The 19,337-nt window shown below is 35.8% G+C and overlaps 1 non-coding gene across 1 annotated transcript; it reads right to left on the bottom strand.

The window, feature by feature from the left end:
* Positions 1-10,759: 10,759 nt before the first annotated feature.
* Positions 10,760-10,865, bottom strand: LOC140840329 (small nucleolar RNA R71). The gene has a single exon (XR_012119915.1). It is a non-coding gene; the product is annotated as a small nucleolar RNA R71 (small nucleolar RNA).
* Positions 10,866-19,337: the final 8,472 nt, after the last annotated feature.

The following is a 19,337-nucleotide window of genomic DNA, read 5'->3' as shown; positions in this document are numbered from 1 at the left end:
TTAACCTACCTAATATAACCTAATCATTCATAGGAGGGATTGACTTGGTTAAATAATCACCCCAACCAAACGCCGGATAGAGTAGGATAAAATTATCTATCCTACCCAATCACCCCAACCAAACGTTACCTTAGTATAAATTATAGTTTTTGGTAAAATAACAAACGTTCGATTCTACCATTAATATTAGAGTTAATGTCACCTTTTCGAATTGATTGCAAATAGTGTAATTATTAATATATTTTTTTTGATGCGCAGTCACAATGATGGTTGACATAACATAAAAATCGTGGTAGTTGAGCTCTTGATTATCGTTCGGACTATGATCATGAGGGGTATCAATGCTATCCTGGGGTAACTTCGAGTTATCTGTTTGTGGTCCGTTCGTTATAGACAGAGAGACGCAGAGCCCGAGCGGCCGGCGGGCGAGTGGTTAGATTTGATAAAGAAACAATGTTCGACCTTACATATAGTAAAAAATATGAAAGATAATTATTATAAATATATAAGCATGCAACAAATACAAATACAAAACAAATTATATCATTTAGCAAATTTTATCTCATTGTTCGTTTATTTATTGACAAAGATTTAAAGAATATATGAAGATGTCCCAAAATATTTGATTATGAGAAATAAATTTAAAAAATGTTTTGATTGAGTTAATTTTTTAATAAAGCCTTAATTTGTATTAATTAATTAATTTTTTTTAATAATTGTATTAATGAAAAAAATTAGATATGTCAAATGTAGTATAAATGTAAATTTTTTAGAGTTCTAGCGACTCAAACCTATTAAATATCGGATATAGGTTGAGTAAGGTATGTGTTTAAAGGATCGGATCCAGCCATCCCAATTTGATAACAAAATTAAATATATTCTTTGATATTTTAGTTGCAATTTTTTTTTAGAATTGAAGAATTTCATCTGTTTTTTTTTTTTTTAATTTAAAGGTTGTTTTAACTTTTAAGAACCCCCTTTGTTTACAGGAAGCTAAAATTTTAAGCTCAAATAGATTTGAAAAACTTGTTGAGGAATTCTAGTAGTAAACTGAATATGGATATTCGTCCTTTCATTAAGAAAGTTTTATAAAGATTTAATTGAAATACATTGTTACGCTAGTCTAAAAAAAAAACAAGGGTATTGTGTGATATTTTTGCAAATTTTATTGGTTTGGACGAACTTTTTTTTTTAAAAACAGATGCCCCTTCTTTTTTTTCTTTGTTTCAGATTTGCCTTAGGATCACCACTAAAAATCATACAAGTGGATCATTTTTTTTAAATCAATATTTAGGCCTTTGCTGGGAAAGAAGTTTCAATTATTGATTGCTTTTTTTAATTATTTCAATCATTTTAGATAATTTTCTAATGTTTCATGTTTTAAGCCATTAGAAATAGTTTTTGGGGATAGGCAAGTTCATAAGATTTGGAGTGATGTGAGTTATCATTTCTCAGTGTCGTGGGATCGATTCTCTTGTAAAACATATTTCTTAATGAAATATTGTGTGAGTTATGTTTTGGGGATCAATGTTGGCAAAAACTTGTGTGAGACGGTCTCACGGGTCGTATTTTGTGAGACGGATCTTTATTTGGATAATCCATGAAAAAGTATTACTTTTTATGCTAAGAGTATTACTTTTTATTGTGAATATGAGCAGGGTTGACCCGTCTCACAGATTGAGATCCGTGAGACGGTCTCACATGAGACCTACTCATCAATGTTTGTTGTCTTCTCTCTTGAATTTCTTTCTTGTCTAGGTTAAGGAGCTTCTAACATATATAAAAAGTGGTAAATTTTTTTTATTATTTTATTTTAAAACAACTTTTTTTTTTTTTTTTTAAAAATAGTAGATAGTGGTCGAAAATGACTCGCGATGGCTAGAGTACTAACTTCACCAAGATCTAGCCAAAAAGTCGAGCATGAATTCTTGAGTTTCAATAAAAAACACTCAAGAAAACACTCAAAAAATTTTACGCTAATAAATACTATTTTAATAATGTTTGATATTAAATATTAATAATTTTGGCATATAACAGCTCTTGATAATCAAAAGTTGAGTTTCATATATTTTTTTAAAGTCATTCTGTAATCAATAGATCACATTAGATATCTAAACGATTTAGCATCGAAATCGGATCTGAAACGTATGCTACTCATTTTTAAAAAAAAATATATTATAAATTTTTATTTTTTTCCTCTTGTCCTTTTTTGCATGAAATTTTACTTCCCTGGACTGTTGAATTTTCAGTGAGATATGGGTAGAGGGTGGTAAAATTTTCGGTCTTTTTATATTAAAGTCTTATCCTCTTTTAAATATTTTTTTGAGGGTATATTCGGTTTTTTATTTTTTATTTTCTTAACATATGAAAATGTACATAACAATACAAATACGAATACAATGCCATACAATCTAATACAAACATTTATACACCATTATTTCCAAATATTGGTCCTTGGTCGTCTGGTCCAAGGAGGTCATCTTCTTCTAGGTTAAGCGAATCCTCAGAGGATTCTGACTTTCTTGAAGGTCCTGGTGAGAATTTCATTAGTATAGCTTGCATTTATTCAGGAGTTTTGGCAGCTGCAAGCATTGCCGTCATTTGGGATTTTTGTGCCAGGAATTCTGTCTGTTGTCGTGGTGGAATCCTGTAAGCGGTTTTTGAGTTGGGACTCTTGTATTTTTATTATTGGTAATCCAAGCTTGGACATTGATGACTTGTAAGGCTTGGAGGAATTTTAAATTTGTCCCACCATTTGACCTTAAATCTTCTCTTAATTTGTAAAATTTTTCGTCTGAAAATTTAACAGTCTAGGAAAGGACCCAAAGAAGATAAGATTTCATGTAAAAAAAGGGCAAGAGGTTGGAATCCTCTTTCTTCTGCTGTCGGGGCATATTGGGCTCTAAAAAGATTAAAGAAATTTTGGATAGGGTGTTTGAGGATCTGATAGGTGGAGCCAAAATATTCCCACCATGTGTACCACCAGGTTGGGAATTTTTTGAGATTGGAAATCTTGGTATCAAAATAAAATAACCAGGTGTGCTTGTGTTTCTAGTTTTGAATTAAGAAGAAATTGTACCAGGCCTGTTGATAATCCCAGTAATTAAAAGATATTTCAAAAAATGATGCTTCTTTATATTTTTCTGGAAATAGTATAGATTCTGAAAAATCATAGCTCCAGTCAATTGGAGCAATGACTTTTAGGATTTTGCAGGTGGAATAAGTAGGATCATCATGGCTTTGTTCCAAGAAGAAGTTTTTAAACAATGCGGAATCAGTAGTTTCCATAATTGCTTGGTAGAAATAAGGGGTCTTATTTTCGTTCCAAGGTTTATAATATCATCCTTTTCCAAAGTATTTTTGAAGTATTTCAAAGGGATCTTTTTCATGGAATCCTAGTTCAACATGTATTATATTTTGCCAATTATTTTTCTTAAAGTAGTCAGAAGGAGGGTTTAATGATGGTTGTGTGAGAACAAGCTGGGAATTTGTGGTGTGATAAGAGGTTTTTGAGGAATTATCGGAAAACGAAACAGTTTGGAAGGAATCTTTGGTAAGAGTTTCTTTATAGGGTTTCTTGCCGGAGCTTTCACTTGCCTGTCTATTGGCAAGGGCATTTTTAATTTCAGGTGTTTGGAGAATGGATTCAAGGAATTTGAGTCTTTTCTCGAAATCATCACTTACCTAAGGTTTTGATTGTGCAGTATCTTTAAGTTCTTCTTCTTCTTCCTTTGTAACGATGTCGTACCAGGTTTTGGTTTTTGCTGGTTCGGTAGGAGTTTGAACATGCTTTTTATCCTTTTTGGGTGACATTTCTGTTTTGGAGAAATTCTCTTGTGAGGAAATCAGGTAAAGAATTTGTATCTCCTTTTATGAATTCGATTTCAAAATCAAATATACTAAGAATAGCTTGTTATCTTGCAAAAATTTGTTTTGAGGCAAGATTTTGGACATCTTTTTGTAAAATTTCTTTTGCACTTTTACAATCTATTGTTAATAAAAAAATTACTTTAAAAGGTCACTCTGGAATTTTTGGACGCATAAAACAATACTCAAGATTTCTTTCTTTATAGATGAATAATTTTTCTGGGTACCATTCCAATGGGCAGATGTGTACTGTACTATATACTCTTTGTTTTCTTGTTTTTGTTTTAATATACCTCCATATCCTAAATCTGACGCGTCTGTTTCTACGATTTTTTGTAAGTTAAGATCTGCGATATGAAGACATGGAATTTCTAACACTTGCTTTTTGATGTTTTTTACAATTTCTGTACGTTTTTTTGTCCATGGTTTTTGGGTTTTATCAAGTATTTTGTCTGGAAATTTATTTGTGAATTCTAAAGATCCTTCAATGGGAGTTATGGTACCACGAGATATGTAATGACCTAAAAATCTTATCCTAGTTTGAAAACAACTTATTTTTGATTTTGATACAACTAGACCATTTTGTTTTGTGATATAAAGAAATGTTTTTAGATGTTTAAAATGATCATCGACGTTATTAGAGAATATTAATATATCATCAATGTAAACAATGCAGAATTCTGAATAATCATTATATATTTCATTCATAATTCTTTGGAATCCGGAAGGGGCATTTTTAAGTCCAAAGGGCATTACATTCTATTCATATTGTCCAAAGGGGACTGTAAAAGCAGTTTTATATTTATCCTTTTGAGAAATTTGTATTTGCCAAAATCCATATTTCATAACAAATTTGGAAATATATAAGCATTATGGAGTTTTTTTAATAAGTCTTTTTTATTTGGTATTGGATATCTGATCCATTTTAATGCTTTATTTAATGGTTTGTAATTAATTACTAATGTGGATGTTCCCCTTTCAATTTCTGAATTTTTATTAACGTAAAAAGCAGCACAACTCCAAGGGGATCTAGATTTAGAACTTAACCCTTTTTTCTCTAAATCTTGAATTTCTTTATTACAATGTTCTTCTAATTCAAAATTCATTTGGATTAGTCTAACTTTAGTTAGTATTTGTCTATTATTGAAATCTTCTTCATAGAGAAGATCAACAATATGTTTTTTTCTATTCCAAAAAGCATTAAGAATTTCTGAACATACTTCTGTTTCTAGTATTTTTTGGAATTTTAAATTTTATTTTGAATTTCTTTTGTTTCTATTTGGTTTTGTATTCTTTTTAAAGAAACATTTTTTTTAAGATTTTCTAATTGAAAAGTTTTTCATTGGATTATGGTATTAATATTATTTTCATAAATTGAACATGCTTTTATTAAGTTAAGGTTTCTAGTTCGAGGTTTTTCTAAAAATTCAAATTTTAATTTTTTATGATTGAATTTAAAAGAAATAGAGCCATTGTTTACTTTATATGGGGTAATTAAACTTATAAAAGGAGTTCCTAATATTACAGTTTGATGAATATCATTTACTAAAACAAAAGTGGTTGTTATGAAAATACCATTATTTATTATGGATGCATATGTTTTTGAATTTACATTTAATCTTGAATTATTAGCATCTGAAAGTTTTTCTTGTGTTTTTTGTTGGAATTCAGTAGGTATTATTCTTTATTTGATACATTTTAAGTCTGCACCAGTATCAAATAAGGCTATTGTATCCATTTTGAAATTTTCTGAAAATACTAGATTTATTTTTAAGATGTATTTTCTGGAAGTTTTTTGGGGATCGTTGAAGAGTTTAGAGGGGTGAATAAACTCTTTCCTTTACTGATAGATTTTGCATAGGTGCTAAAATCCTGTTAGAGATTGTAGCTATTCTTATTCAAGGTTACGTCCAGCAGATCACAATAATAAGTGCGGAAACAATCCGATGGAGTAGGGTGAAAACAGTAATAATAGTACGCAGTAGAACAATAGTTGTTTCTGGAAGTTCGAAGATAAAATCTTCTACGTCTCCCCTTCTTCTGTTTCCAGAAGGTATCACTAAAAGACTTTGGATTTTACAGTACAACACTTGTACACATCCACTTCAGCAAGACTTATCCTTTGCCTACTGAAACTCTTAGTAACTCAACACAATATGATTCAATATAACAAGGTTCTGGAAAAGACTCTTTTTCAGTTTACAATCTCTTCTTCAAAAGAATATCGTAATGTGTTTTACTAGAAGAGGTGAAGAAACAACAGTACAAAATGATCTCCAAAGATCAGATATAAGATATTAAACGTGCACTGCTTTTCTGCAAGTTGAGCTTGGAAGATAACGATTTTTTCGCGGTTGCTCAATGTAACGTTGGATAGATAAAAGTAATCAGCGTTGTTCTTCAAAAGAGTTTGATCCATAAATATATAGATATCTTGAATCCAACGTCTATAATAAAAACGGCTTCTTTTGACTTCTGATGAAATCAGCTTTAATACCTGAAAAAGGTCCTGCAGAAAGGCTTCAAAACAATCAGTCTTATTTCATTCCAAAACTGGTAAGACATAATAAATAACTTCGTACAGCATTAATGATGCAATTAATACTAGTACTTGATTAAGTAACGGTAACACTTAAGACTTGTTCCGTTAGCACAGAAGACAATAAGTTACTCCAGTTTAGACTGAGTTCTTCTTCTGGTTTTCTAAGTTCTGAAGACTACTGCTTTTATATTTCCTACTGATTTTAACTAATCAGCCTACTGGTTTTGATTCTTATCGCCACAATTAAGTTGAGTCTAACAATTTCCCCCTTTGTGGTGATGCCAAAACCTGGACGTTAGCAGAGATAAATAATGGCAATATAAAACAAAAATATATGAAGATAATCAAAAAACAATAGTTTTAGTTATCAGTGCCAATGTCACTGAAAATAATTTCATCATTCTAAGCATCAGCATTATGATCTCTTCTGGCAGAGGATTCTTCCATGTATCCAGTTCTTCTTTCTTCTGGTTCTGCTTCTCCTTACCCTTTTTTGGCATCATCAGCCATAACTTGAGCAATTAAATCGTTCATACGTCCAGAGAGATTCATAATACCATTGTTTAGCATCTCCAGATATGGTGCCTGATGAGATACTCGTTCATTTAGAACATTGAGAGCTTGAGATTGAGACTCAATCTTGGCATCCATAGATTCCATTGTGGTGGAGACTGAACGAATAAAATTATCATGCTCGGTGAGTCGTTGGAGTATGCAGTTTGGCCGAGCACGATGGCACCGTGGCTTCTAGAAATAGCTTGTCTAAAAACAACAGTTGCAGCATGCATTTTGCTCACAGATTCCGCCGTGCGAAATATTTCTTTAGATATACGGTCTCGGAAGAACGTTGCGCCACTCAATTCTGCCGCATGTTCACGAGATATTTGTTTTACTATCTCCGAGAGATTGTTGAGATTTCTTTGCAGAGTTTCTATCTCAAATTCCATATTAAGGAATTCTGGTTCCGGAGATGGAGTCTGGTGAGCATACACTGCTTGATTTCCTCAACATGAGCAGCTGAGTCAGAGACAGACACAATCAATGCAGTAGAGATTGCAAGCTTTGGTGGAGCAGTAGGAGGGATTGCATCCAGTAGAGCAGTAGAAGGACCAGGTTCAACAGAGCTTTCTTCTGGAGCAGTAGAGAAGGGAGGTCCTGCAGTAGTTTCCTCAGCAGCAGATGGAGCAGTAAAAGTTCTTTAAAAATATTAATTTGTTCAGGAGCTTCATTCTCGTCTTGGTGAACAGCTTCAGTGGTTTCCAGTGGTTGCTCCGAAGGGATGAGTTCAGATGACCTATTCAATAGAGCTTTCATTTCTGCTTGATGTTCAGCATAAAATTTTCAAGATTTGGCAATGGGTTATCATCTGATGCTTCCATGGGTTGAAGTTCGGGTGGAGCTTCTGAGAGTACCACATCTTGAGTTGATTTTGGTGTAGCAGCAGTAAGAACAATGGACTGAATGACTTCATCCACCGAGGCCAGCTCTTGAACAGAGATCAAAGACGATGATCGAGTAGGCAGTTCTGGTGATGCAGGAGTACTTGAGACCTTTGCTTTTAAAGGAGCTGTGGTTCTTTCCTCAATTGGCTGTATCTTCAAAGTTCAGGAACCATGCCTAACCTGTATGAAATAGGCTCAGCAAAAGCCTGCTTTTGAGCTTGAATCTGCTCAATCAAACAGTGCATTTGATATGTCAAAAGCTTGATAATATCCTGATCATGAGGAGTAGCAGGTCTCATTGGATCAAAATTAGACTTTAGAGTCTTCAACACAGAGTCCATCTCCTTCTGTTTCAATTGATCAAGGATGTAGTTTCTGCGATTCATTGCTTCAATGACATTTTTGGTTTTTGCAGTAGCAAAAACTTTCTTCTCATTCTTCACCATCTGTGCAAATTTGTCTTTAGTACGTAAGTAAGTGAGAGGGTGAAAAACTCTCATCTTCAGCCATTCATCAAAGAACAACATGTTTTCCCTGGTAGATTTTTCAATTTCCTCAAGGTGGAGCTCAATGCCAGTTTGCACTGTGTTTTTGGTGTGTTGAACTGGGGGCTCTTCAAACAACTTCCCATTTCCTTTTCCAGTGGGAATAGACAGCACAAACCGAGTAGTGGAGGATCCGGCTAATGAATCTCGAAATACAACTCCAGTAGCAGGTCTGAGAGTAGACACTGAAGTTGAAGTTGATGGAACAATAACAGCTACTTGTGTGATTATAGAAGAGGCAGCAGTTGGTTGTGAAACAGTAGGGGCAACTGCAGATTGATAAAGAGTAATGATAGACATAGTTTTTATATGTTTTATTGCATTTGTTTGTGTGTGTTTGCATTGTGCATACGTTCATTTCATTTACATTTGGTTCACTTTAGAGTAAAAATTTGCATTTGATCATGTCTCACTTGTGTGTGACAAATTTGCAGGAAAAATGACCGGGAAATCGAACCTTGAGCAAAGTGCGCAAGTCAAGAAGGAAATGAAAAAAAAGGCCAGCGCCCGAGCGATGAAATTGTAGCGCTCGGGCGCGAGAGGTGATCCGAGCTGACATTTTACAGAAGACTCGGCGCTCGAGCGGCAATATTCCACCGCTCGAGCACGAGAAATGCTTTCCAAGATGTAGTTTACAGAAGACTCGGCGCTCGGGCGGTAATTTTCCACCGCCCGAGCGCCACTTATTTTTGGGAAGATTTCTTGTCCGATTTCCTACCTTATTTTGGAGGAGAGGATGATATGGAAAGATAGAGGGGACGTTTTTGAGGGCATTCAAACATATTTTTCGCAGCCGCCACAAGTTGGAGAGGACGTTTGCACTTGGAGTTGAAGATTCGAAGATTTCCGGGCGTCATTCCTCGCATTTTCGTCTAGCATAGTATTTCTAATCTAGTTTTTATCATTCAAACTTAGTTTTGTTTATTTCTAATATGACTTCGAGTAGCAAAACTTTTACATATTTGTTGGGATTTAAGGGGATCCTACCCCGAACTTTGATTTGAATTAATTCACATTTCGATTGTTGCGTTATTCTTGATTATACTACTGTTTTATCGTGTTGTTAGAACATAGCTAACTTTAACAACGTTTTTATATTGTGAGTGAGTTCGAGAGAATAACGTTTGATAGGAACGAGTAGTATAATCCGCGGATCTACAATTTACATAGATATATGAAATTGGATACGCGCTGATAGTCATAGTCCTAAGGGTCGAAAACTAGGGGATTTCATAAATCGACGTGCAATTCACTCTTGATAAATAATTGAAGACATTTAATTACTTCATTGAGTAGAATTAGTTTGGCATAGCTCGAGAGAGTGTGTTCAATTGAATAGGAAATCCTATCGGAAGCATATAATCACGATCGAACGAATTAATTAATTAACGAGGGGTAGGTGAACCGATATTCCCAACAAATTCATTTCTCATTGAATTTTAATCAATCATTTTAGATATTATATTTCATTATTCCATTCTTGAATCATTTTATTTGCATATTTATTTGAGCATAGTAGTAATAATCAATCAACAAATTGTCGTTGCTAAAGATTTAATAACTGAAAAAAATAATTGTTAAATACAGTCTTCAGTGGAACGATAATCGTACTCACGTACATTATACTATTACTTGACATCATGCACTTGCGATCAATTTTGAGCACAAAACCATATTTTTATTAAAGATTACACAGTGCAAGTTTTGCTCGATCAAGTTTTTGGCGCCGTTTTCGGGAACTGTTAATTCACAGTTTTATTATTAGTTATTTTCTTTAGCATTGTTTCATTTTAGTAAATTAACACTCCATATTCTGTTACAAATATCTCGTCCAGTGCATGCCAAAGTCACTTGACGTGGAGCTTGAGCAGTTCGACCCTGAAATGGAAAGAAATTTCCGCCGGAGAAGACAGTAGCAGAGACTGAAAGAACTGATGGAGAGGCACGAGAACGATCGTGAGGAGGAACATCGTGAAGATAGACATGTTGAGATGCCGCGCCGCATACCAATGCTGGAGTATGCCCAACCCTCTTTGGATGGAGAACGCCCCAGCATTGTGAGGCCTATTGTGCGGGCAAACCACTTCGAAATCAAACCAGCTATAATTCAGATGATTCAGAACACAGTCCAAGGATCTACAGTAGATGACTCAAACACGCACATCACAGATTTCTCGAAATTTGCGATACTTTTAAATTTAATGGAGTTTCTGATGATGCTGTTAGATTGCGTTTATTTCCTTTCTCCTTACGTGATAAAGCTAAAGCATGGTTGAATTGTTTTCCTGTAGGTTCGATCACCACATGGGAGGACATGGCGAAAGCATTTCTCATTAAATACTTTCCTCCATCCAAGACCATGAAGCTGCGGGCAGACATCACAACATTTGCTCAATTCGACCAGGAGTCCTTATATGAGGCATGGAAACGCTTCAAAGATTTGTTAAGAAGATGTGCTCATCACGAACTTACACTTGGGTTAGTCGTTCAAACCTTTTATTATGGCTTGCTTACTCCGAAAATCGTACTATGATAGATGCTGCTGCATGTGGAAACCTATTGAGGAAGACTGCTGAAGAGGGATATGAGCTGTTGGAGAAGATGGCTGCTAGCAGCTATCATCCTCAATCTGAAAGGAACAACCAGCGGAGAAGTGCAGGAGTTCACCAGGTAACTGAACTTTTGGCTATTACTGCACAACTTGATGTTTTGAACAGGAAACTAGATGGCTTGAACATGGGTAGCACAACTATGCTTCTTCAAGAGATATTCTGTGAAAAGTGTGGAGGTGAACATTATGTTAAGGACTGTCAAGATGGAAATCCCTTTTATGTGCCAGAAGGGGCACCAGTGAATCAAGTGGGAGTCCAAAACCGCCCAAGGAATGATCCGTACTCCAACAAATATAATCCTGGATGGAGGCAACATCCCAACTTCTCTTGGGGTGGTCAAAACAGCCAGAATCGACCACAAGGAGGACAACAATATGGGAAAAAACCGATGTATAGATCTGACCCTCCTAGAGAAGAAAAGTCCATCTTAGAGCAGATGATGTCTAAGTTTATCTCGTCCACTGAAACTAGACTCCAAAATCAAGATGCATCAATAAAGAGGCTACAGAATCAGATTGGACAGTTGGCAAAGATGATAGCAAATAGAGAGCCGGGCACCTTGCCAAGTGACACAGAGACCAATCCAAAAGAGCAAGTGAAGGCCATCGAGTTGAAGAGTGGAAAGATCTTAGAGGCCAGAAGAACAGAAAAAACTCAAGCACAAGATGAACAGACTGAGTCATCAAAAGATAAGTCTTCACACTCAACACCAGCACCCACTGCACAATCTAAAATTGTTATTCCTCCACCTTTTCCTGCAGCACTGAAAAAAGCAAAACTAGAAGCACAATTCGGTAAGTTTCTTGAGGTATTCAAAAAATTGCATATCAATATTCCTTTTGCCGATGCTTTTATGCAAATGCCTAGTTATGCTAAATTTTTGAAAGACATATTAGCTAACAAGAGGAAGTTGGAAGATCACATGACGGTGAACTTAACGGAAAATTGCTCTGCTTTGGTGCAAAACAAAATCCCACCGAAACTAAAAAACCCAGAGAGTTTTTCTATTCCTTGCATGATTGGGGATGTTTTTTTTCACAAAGCTTTGTGTGATCTTGGTGCAAGTATTAATTTTATGCCTTTATCTGTATCCAGGAAACTCGGATTAGGAGAGCCTAAGCCAACCAGGATGTCCTTACAGCTAGCTGACAGATCTGTCAAGTATCCACGAGGAGTGATTGACGATGTGCTAGTGAAAGTAGACAAATTTATTTTTCCTGCAGATTTCGTGGTACTTGATATGACGAGGATGTGAAGATGCCGTTGATTTTGGGGAGACCGTTCCTTGCGACTGGCAAGGCCCTGATTGATGTTCAAGAAGGGAAGTTGAGATTGAGAGTGGGCGAGGAGGAGATTACTTTTGATGTTTTAAATGCACTTAAGCACACACTGCATTCTGATAGTTGTTATAGAATTAATGCTTTCGATGCTCTTGTGTCTAACTATGAGCAGGATGCTCTTAAGGACCCTTTGGAAGCCATTCTCACTACCGAACTGAGAGAAGATGACTTGGACAAAGAGAAAGCCGAAATAGTGGCTTACCTAAATGCCAACCAACCATGGAAGAGGCCAATAAGGATGAGATTAGAGGACTTGGGAGATCGAAGTGACTTGATCCCACAGAAGTCAATCCTGGAGGAGCCACCGACACTCGAGCTAAAACCATTGCCTCCCCACCTAAAGTACGTATACTTAGGTGAGAATAACACTTCACGTGTCATTATTTCTGCTGCTTTGACAGATGGGATGGAGGACAAACTGTTGAAAGTTTTGAAAGCGCACAAGAGTGCTTTTGAGTGGAAGGTGGCAGACATAAAAGGGATCAACCCATCAGTCTGCATGCACAAGATCTTGATGGAAGACGAGTACTCACATCTTGTGTAACCTCAGAAAAGATTGAATCTCAAGATGCAAGAGGTAGTAAAAGCAGAAACTATCAAACTCCTTGATGCAGGTATTATCTACCCTTTATCTGATAGTGCATGGGTAAGTCTTGTTCAGTGTGTGCCGAAAAAAATGTGGTATTACTGTGATAAAAAACGAAAAAAATGAATTAATACCCACTAGGACAATTACGGGGTGCGAGTGTGTATTGACTATAAGAAGTTGAATGATGCCACCCGTAAGAACCTCTTTCCCATTCCTTTTATTGATCAAATGTTGGAAAGACTAGCGGGGCATGAGTTTTATTGTTTTCTAGATGGGTATTCGGGGTAAAATCAAATCACTATAGCACCTGAGGACCAAGAGAAAACCACTTTCACTTGTCCTTATGGAACTTTTGCTTTCCGCCGTATGCTTTTTGGCCTTTGTAATGCCCCTACTACATTTCAACGTTGCATGACTGCTATATTCCATGATATGATTGAAACCTTTCTCGAAATATTTATGGATGATTATCTTTGGTGCAACGTTTGATGAGTGTTCACAGAATTTGAAAACCGTGTTGAGGAGGTGCGAGGAGACGAACCTGGTGCTTAATTGGGAGAAGTGCCACTTCATGGTACAAGAGGGGATTGTGTTAGGGCACAAGGTTTCGGAACAGGGGATTGAGGTGGACAAAGCAAAAATAGAAGTCATAAAGAACCTACAACCTCCGGCCTCAGTAAAGGTTGTTAGAAGTTTCATAGGCCATGCCGGTTTTTTAAAGGCGGTTTATCAACGATTTTTCAAAAATTGCCAAACCTCTAACTTCCTTACTTATGAAAGATGTGCCTTTTGATTTCAATGGTGATTGTCTACAGGCGTACGAGGATTTGAAGGAGCGCTTGGTGACGGCTCCTGTCTTGGTGGCACCCGATTGGGATCTGCCCTTCGAAATCATGTGCGATGCCACTAAAACTGTAGTGGGGGCTGTGCTTGGCCAGCGTCAAAACAAGGTATTTCATACAATTTACTACGCAAGTAAGACCCTTGACGAGGCTCAATTGAATTATGCGACAACTGAAAAGGAATTACTTGTCGTAGTATTTGCGCTTGACAAATTTCATTCGTACCTTGTTTTGTCCAAAGTAATTGTTTACAGATGGCATTGAAATATTTACTTGCTAAAAAGATACAAAGCCACGCTTACTTTGGTGGATTTTATTTTTGCAAGAATTTGATTTAGAAATAAAGGATAAGAAAGGTGTCGAGAATATGGTAGCGGATCACTTGTCTAGGTTGGAGCTGATTAGTAATGACTGTGTAAATCAAGCAATAAATTATTGGTTTCCTGACGAACATCTATTTGAGATGAGACACTGCCCTTGGTATGCAAATTTCGCTAACTTTCTTGTCATAGGCATACCATCACCAAATCTATCGTTTCACCAACGAAAGAAATTCTTTTCTGACGTGAAATACTATTTTTGGGTGGAACCATTTATGTTTAAGATTTGTGCATATTCCATAATAAGAAGGTGTGTTGCAGAAGAGGAGTTTGGTCAAATCCTCAACCATTGCCATGACCGTAAGGTAGGTGGTCATTTTGGATCAACAAAGACGATATCGAAGGTACTAGAATGTGGCTTTTATTGGCCGACCCTCTTTAAGGATGCTCGGTCTTATGTGCTAATGTCACGCCCCGAGTCCGAAGCATTGGTGACATCCGCAGTTGTTTAACAATTATATTAAAAACAATAAAGCCTCGTAACAAATCAAACCAGTCTTTTTCATAAATAGAGTATTGTCTTACAATGACAATGAAATAAAATACATCAGAGTTGTGAAATGCGGAAAACTGAAACAAAATGGATAAATTGATTCTTGCTCGTGGCCATCGATCACCAACCCCAGAAAGCTTCCTGATCTTCCTCGTTGATTTGTTCTTCATTTTTATCTGAAATTGTAAGGGGGTGAGTGTTTTGGGAAACACTCAGCAAGTGGGGGTCGATCGATTCCAAAGATACATATAGAACTTAATTCTTTAAAACAGTTCTTTAACAATCTTTCAAATCTTATTACCTTTAACTTATCATATCAAAATGGACAAGTATGAGACAGATAATTCAAAACGAATCAGATTTTCAGAACGGTTCAGAAACATATCAGATCATACCAAACGGAACACTGTTACTCATCTCATTTTCATGGTCAAATTGTCCCCAATATGTTACTCCTCTAAGGGGTGAGGCCAGAACTCGGTTTTATACCCACCGGTGGGGGCCAGACAGAAATGGTTTTATACCCCCCATTGGGGTCCAAAGATAAATGGTTTTTATACCCACCATTGGGGTCCAAACAGAATCACAATTCTTGTCCCATTTCAAATTGAATCGTAACAGTGTAACAAAGATCTCAGAAGTAACAGACGGAACTTTTCAGATTTTCATATTTCAGAGTTTTCATACGGACACAGCGGAATCAATGAATTTCGAAGCATAGAAGAAAACACATAATCTATCGAAATTTTAAACAGAACAGATAGCAAATTTTCGGAAATGAAGACACACATACATGCATGTCATGATATACATATTCAAGTTTAAAAATACAAACGAATATATATCAAAAGCCCACTTACTTTTGTTCATTGGTTGATTCGAAACTCTCTTGAACTTGAACGGATCTCGACCGAACGCGAACCGTATTTTGGACAAGCCTTGGACGGCACTTGGTCGGATTTTTGGACAACCATTTGTCGAGCCTTTAGAAAACATCTTGAGTTGATTATGTAGCACTTGGACATGCCTAGATGATGAACACGATAGCCGCAATTTGCCTTCCTTCATTTCCTTGCTATGACCGAAACTTGGAGTGTTTTTGGGAGAATTCTTTTGTGCCTTTATTCAGCATGAGGGGTGGTATTTATAGGCTGAAATTATGGCTTTTCAACCTCATGGCCGAAATCTTGAGCCCTAAGAAGTGCCATCAATGTGGTCAAGGCTATTCCAAGCATCAAAGGTCATCTAGGTTTTCTAAAAGGACTTTTCTTGCATCATAAATTTGTCCAAATTTTTAGCTCCCTTAGTTCCTCCTTTATCTTCCTTTTTGGTCCTTTTAGGACAAGCATGCTTGAGCTTCATTGAGATAGGATATTGAATTTTCGTCTTTATTGGAAGTTTCGTCTTCGAAACTTGAGTTAGTTAAATTTTTAAAGAGGTGAGGATGCCGAGTGCACATACGTTCTTCAAATTCCCAAGTTGCTTCTCGTTCCATATGATTTGACCATTGTATCTTGACATATGAAATTTTTCGGCATCTCAGCACTTGGTATTTGATGTTCATTACTCGAATAGGGACTTTTTCATATTTCATTTCCTCGTTCACATTTCCTTTGATTAGTAACGGTTCAACTTCAAGAATGCTACTTGGATATGAGACATACTTCCTTAGCTGTGAGACGTGGAAGACGTTGTCAATCCTTGACATGCCTGGTGGTAAAGCCCGCTGATAAGCTAGGTTTCCCATTTTCCTCAGTATTTCGAAGGGTCCGACATATCTTGGAGTTATCTTTCTAGATTTGCTGAATCGAACCACTCCTTTCATAGGGGAAACTTTAACATAAGCTTTTACACCACTTTCAAACTCCAACGGTCTTCACTTTAAATTAGCCCAGCTCTTTTATTGATCATGAGCTGCCTTGCGTTTTTCCTTGATAATATCTACTCTATCAACAATTCAAGTATCATGATAGCTTTCTCTCTGATTTCGGTACTTCCATGATAATTATTGCCATCAGCAAATTCAATCAAGGGGGTTGTTTATTTAATACCTCCGAGGTCCATGGCACACGCCCTAAAATATCTTCAATAGTTCGATCCACCGTCTTTGCCTCGTGTTTAATTCCTTTTGTGAAAACAGTACTTGAGGCTTTGATGGTTGATAAATTTCACACATTTGAAACCAAAGAAATTGATTCTCTGGATCTTTGACTCAAATATAATTGTAGCTAATTCAATATCATGTGTTGGATAATTTTGCTCACATTATTTTAATTCATCGATGCATAGGCAATTACTTGCCCTCTTGAATGAGAACACATCACAATCCTCTTTTGATGCATCATTGTAAATGGTGAAATTCCTGGTTTATTCGGGAAGTACTAATAATGGCGTAGAAGCAAGTTTCTTTTTCAGGATCTAAAACTCTTCTCACATTCTTCACTCTAATTGAATTTAGAGTTCTTCTGAGTGAGCTTGGTGAGCGGAAGAAAATCCTTCAACACATTTTTTAAATAGCCAACTAATCCCAAAATACTTCAAATTTCTATTCCAGTATTCGATCAAGGCCAGTCTATGATTGCCTCCACCTTATTGGTGATCCACTGATATGTCCATTTCAGAGATTATATGACCGAAGAATGTGATATTTTTTTAATCAAAATTCACATTTCTTAAATTTAGTATTTGGTTATTTTCCTTTGAGTATCGGTAGAGCAAGACGAAGATCATCCTTGCGGTCTTACTCACTTGTTGAATATGCAAGAATGTCATCGACAAATGTTACCACAAACTTGTCGAGGAATTTTCTTGAACACTCTGTTCATGTGTTCTATGAATGTTGCTGGAGCATTGGTCAGGCCAAAATATATTATCGTGAACTCATAGTGTCCATACCCTTTTCTTTTTAAGGCTGTTTTAGGAATATTCTCTGCCTTGGCCTTTAATTGTGGTAGTCTGACCTTAGATAGAGCTTCAAAAAGATCTTAGCTCCTTTTAACTGATAGAGAAGGCCATCTATTCTTGAAAGATGATATTTGTTCTTGATCCTATTGAGTTCTTTGTAGATCGACACACTATCTTGTGCTTTCACCATTCTTTTGTGTCAATAAGACTGAAGCTCCCCAAGAAGAGGCACTTAGTCTGATTTGTTTTTGACTAACAAATCTTGGAATTGATCTTTTAGCTTCTTGAGTTCAACTGAAGCCATTTGCTAGGGTTCCTTAGATTTCAGTGTAGCACGAGCTATCTAGTTACCTTCGAATTCTACTTCACAGTCTGAGATAATTCAAAGTAACCTTTCCGAATGCTCGCTACCACAAGAATATTTTATATCTTGAGTTTAATTCCTTATTTTGGCATCTCTCATTATTGCTAGTTAAACTTCTTCGCCATACTCCATGCCTTTCTAGATCTGAGAAGCAGAAAGGAAGGATATTTTTTCCTTATCCTTGCCATAAAATATGATTTATTCTTGGATTGGAGTTTGGAATTCTTACCCGACCATCTACCATTGCATGATTCTTGTCCAACCAACCAATTCTCAGAATTACGTTGAAATATACCATAGTACACTAAATAAAATCGACACTGAATATATGCGTATCCATACTTATTTTATTCTATCTTAAAATTATCACGATTAATATCTCAAAACTTAAAACCAATATAGAATCTTAGAACATAACTCCTTATCAGCCTATTGACTTATGTCCCAATAACCTAGTTAAAATTTCTTTCAACTTTGTACGGAAGAAATTAATTCCTCAAACAATTCTTCTTTTACTAAATCTATCTTTAATCAAAACTTTGAGCCTAACATGCTTTAATACAAACAAGTTTCGTTGGATGTCTTTCTCCACAAATCTTTCTCCTATTTTTCTTTTTTACTATAAGAAGAGTCACAACCTATTATGCATGCTAAATTTCCCTCGATGTCCACCAATATTTCATAACTCTCTTTATTTACCTAATGTAATGACCTTAATTTCTTAACTTAAGTTATTGTTTCTTACCTTTATTAAATATCCAAAATCTTAGATATTTAAATTTATCGCTTAATATCCCAAATTAAATGTCCATACCGTTAATTATTGACATAAAAATCAACTTCTATATCTGAATATCAAAACTTATATAATTCTTATCTCATATTTTCATAAATAATTTACTATCCCCGAATCAAACATTTCATCTTAAGTCGGAAGCTTATCTTCGATAAGTAAATTACCAAATGTAAGTCAACTTATATCATAGTATTTGTATTCCCAAAAATATAAGTCAAATTATCTCTGATAGGTATGTTCCCAAAAATATAATTCAACTTATCTCTATACATTCTCAAAGAAATGTTACACTTCTTTCTTTCATATCATTTAACCATAATACAAGTCCAGTCTACCTTATCATCTCTTCATCATCACTGTTCTTTTTCCACTACTTCCATAGGTGCTTCTTCTTCTTCTTCTTCCATGTTTTCCATGACAAGGTGAATATAGTTATGTTGTTCTTGCATTCTATCCATATCACCATGAAGCTTGGGGATGTAACGTTCTTGCTTGCTAGAAAGGTCTTCATGTTGATAAAGAGAGCGGTTAACAAGATCATTCTCAGTTTCAATCTTTACTATCAACTTTCGATTAGGGGTCGTATCACGTGAGATGGGTTTCGTAGTGTTAGGGAGAGCT

This window comes from Primulina eburnea, chromosome 8, assembly GCF_022965805.1.
Source record: "Primulina eburnea isolate SZY01 chromosome 8, ASM2296580v1, whole genome shotgun sequence".
Taxonomy (NCBI): Eukaryota; Viridiplantae; Streptophyta; class Magnoliopsida; order Lamiales; family Gesneriaceae; genus Primulina; species Primulina eburnea.
The sequence above is the reverse complement of the archived record's forward strand: the minus strand, read 5'-3'. Positions and strand labels throughout refer to the sequence as shown.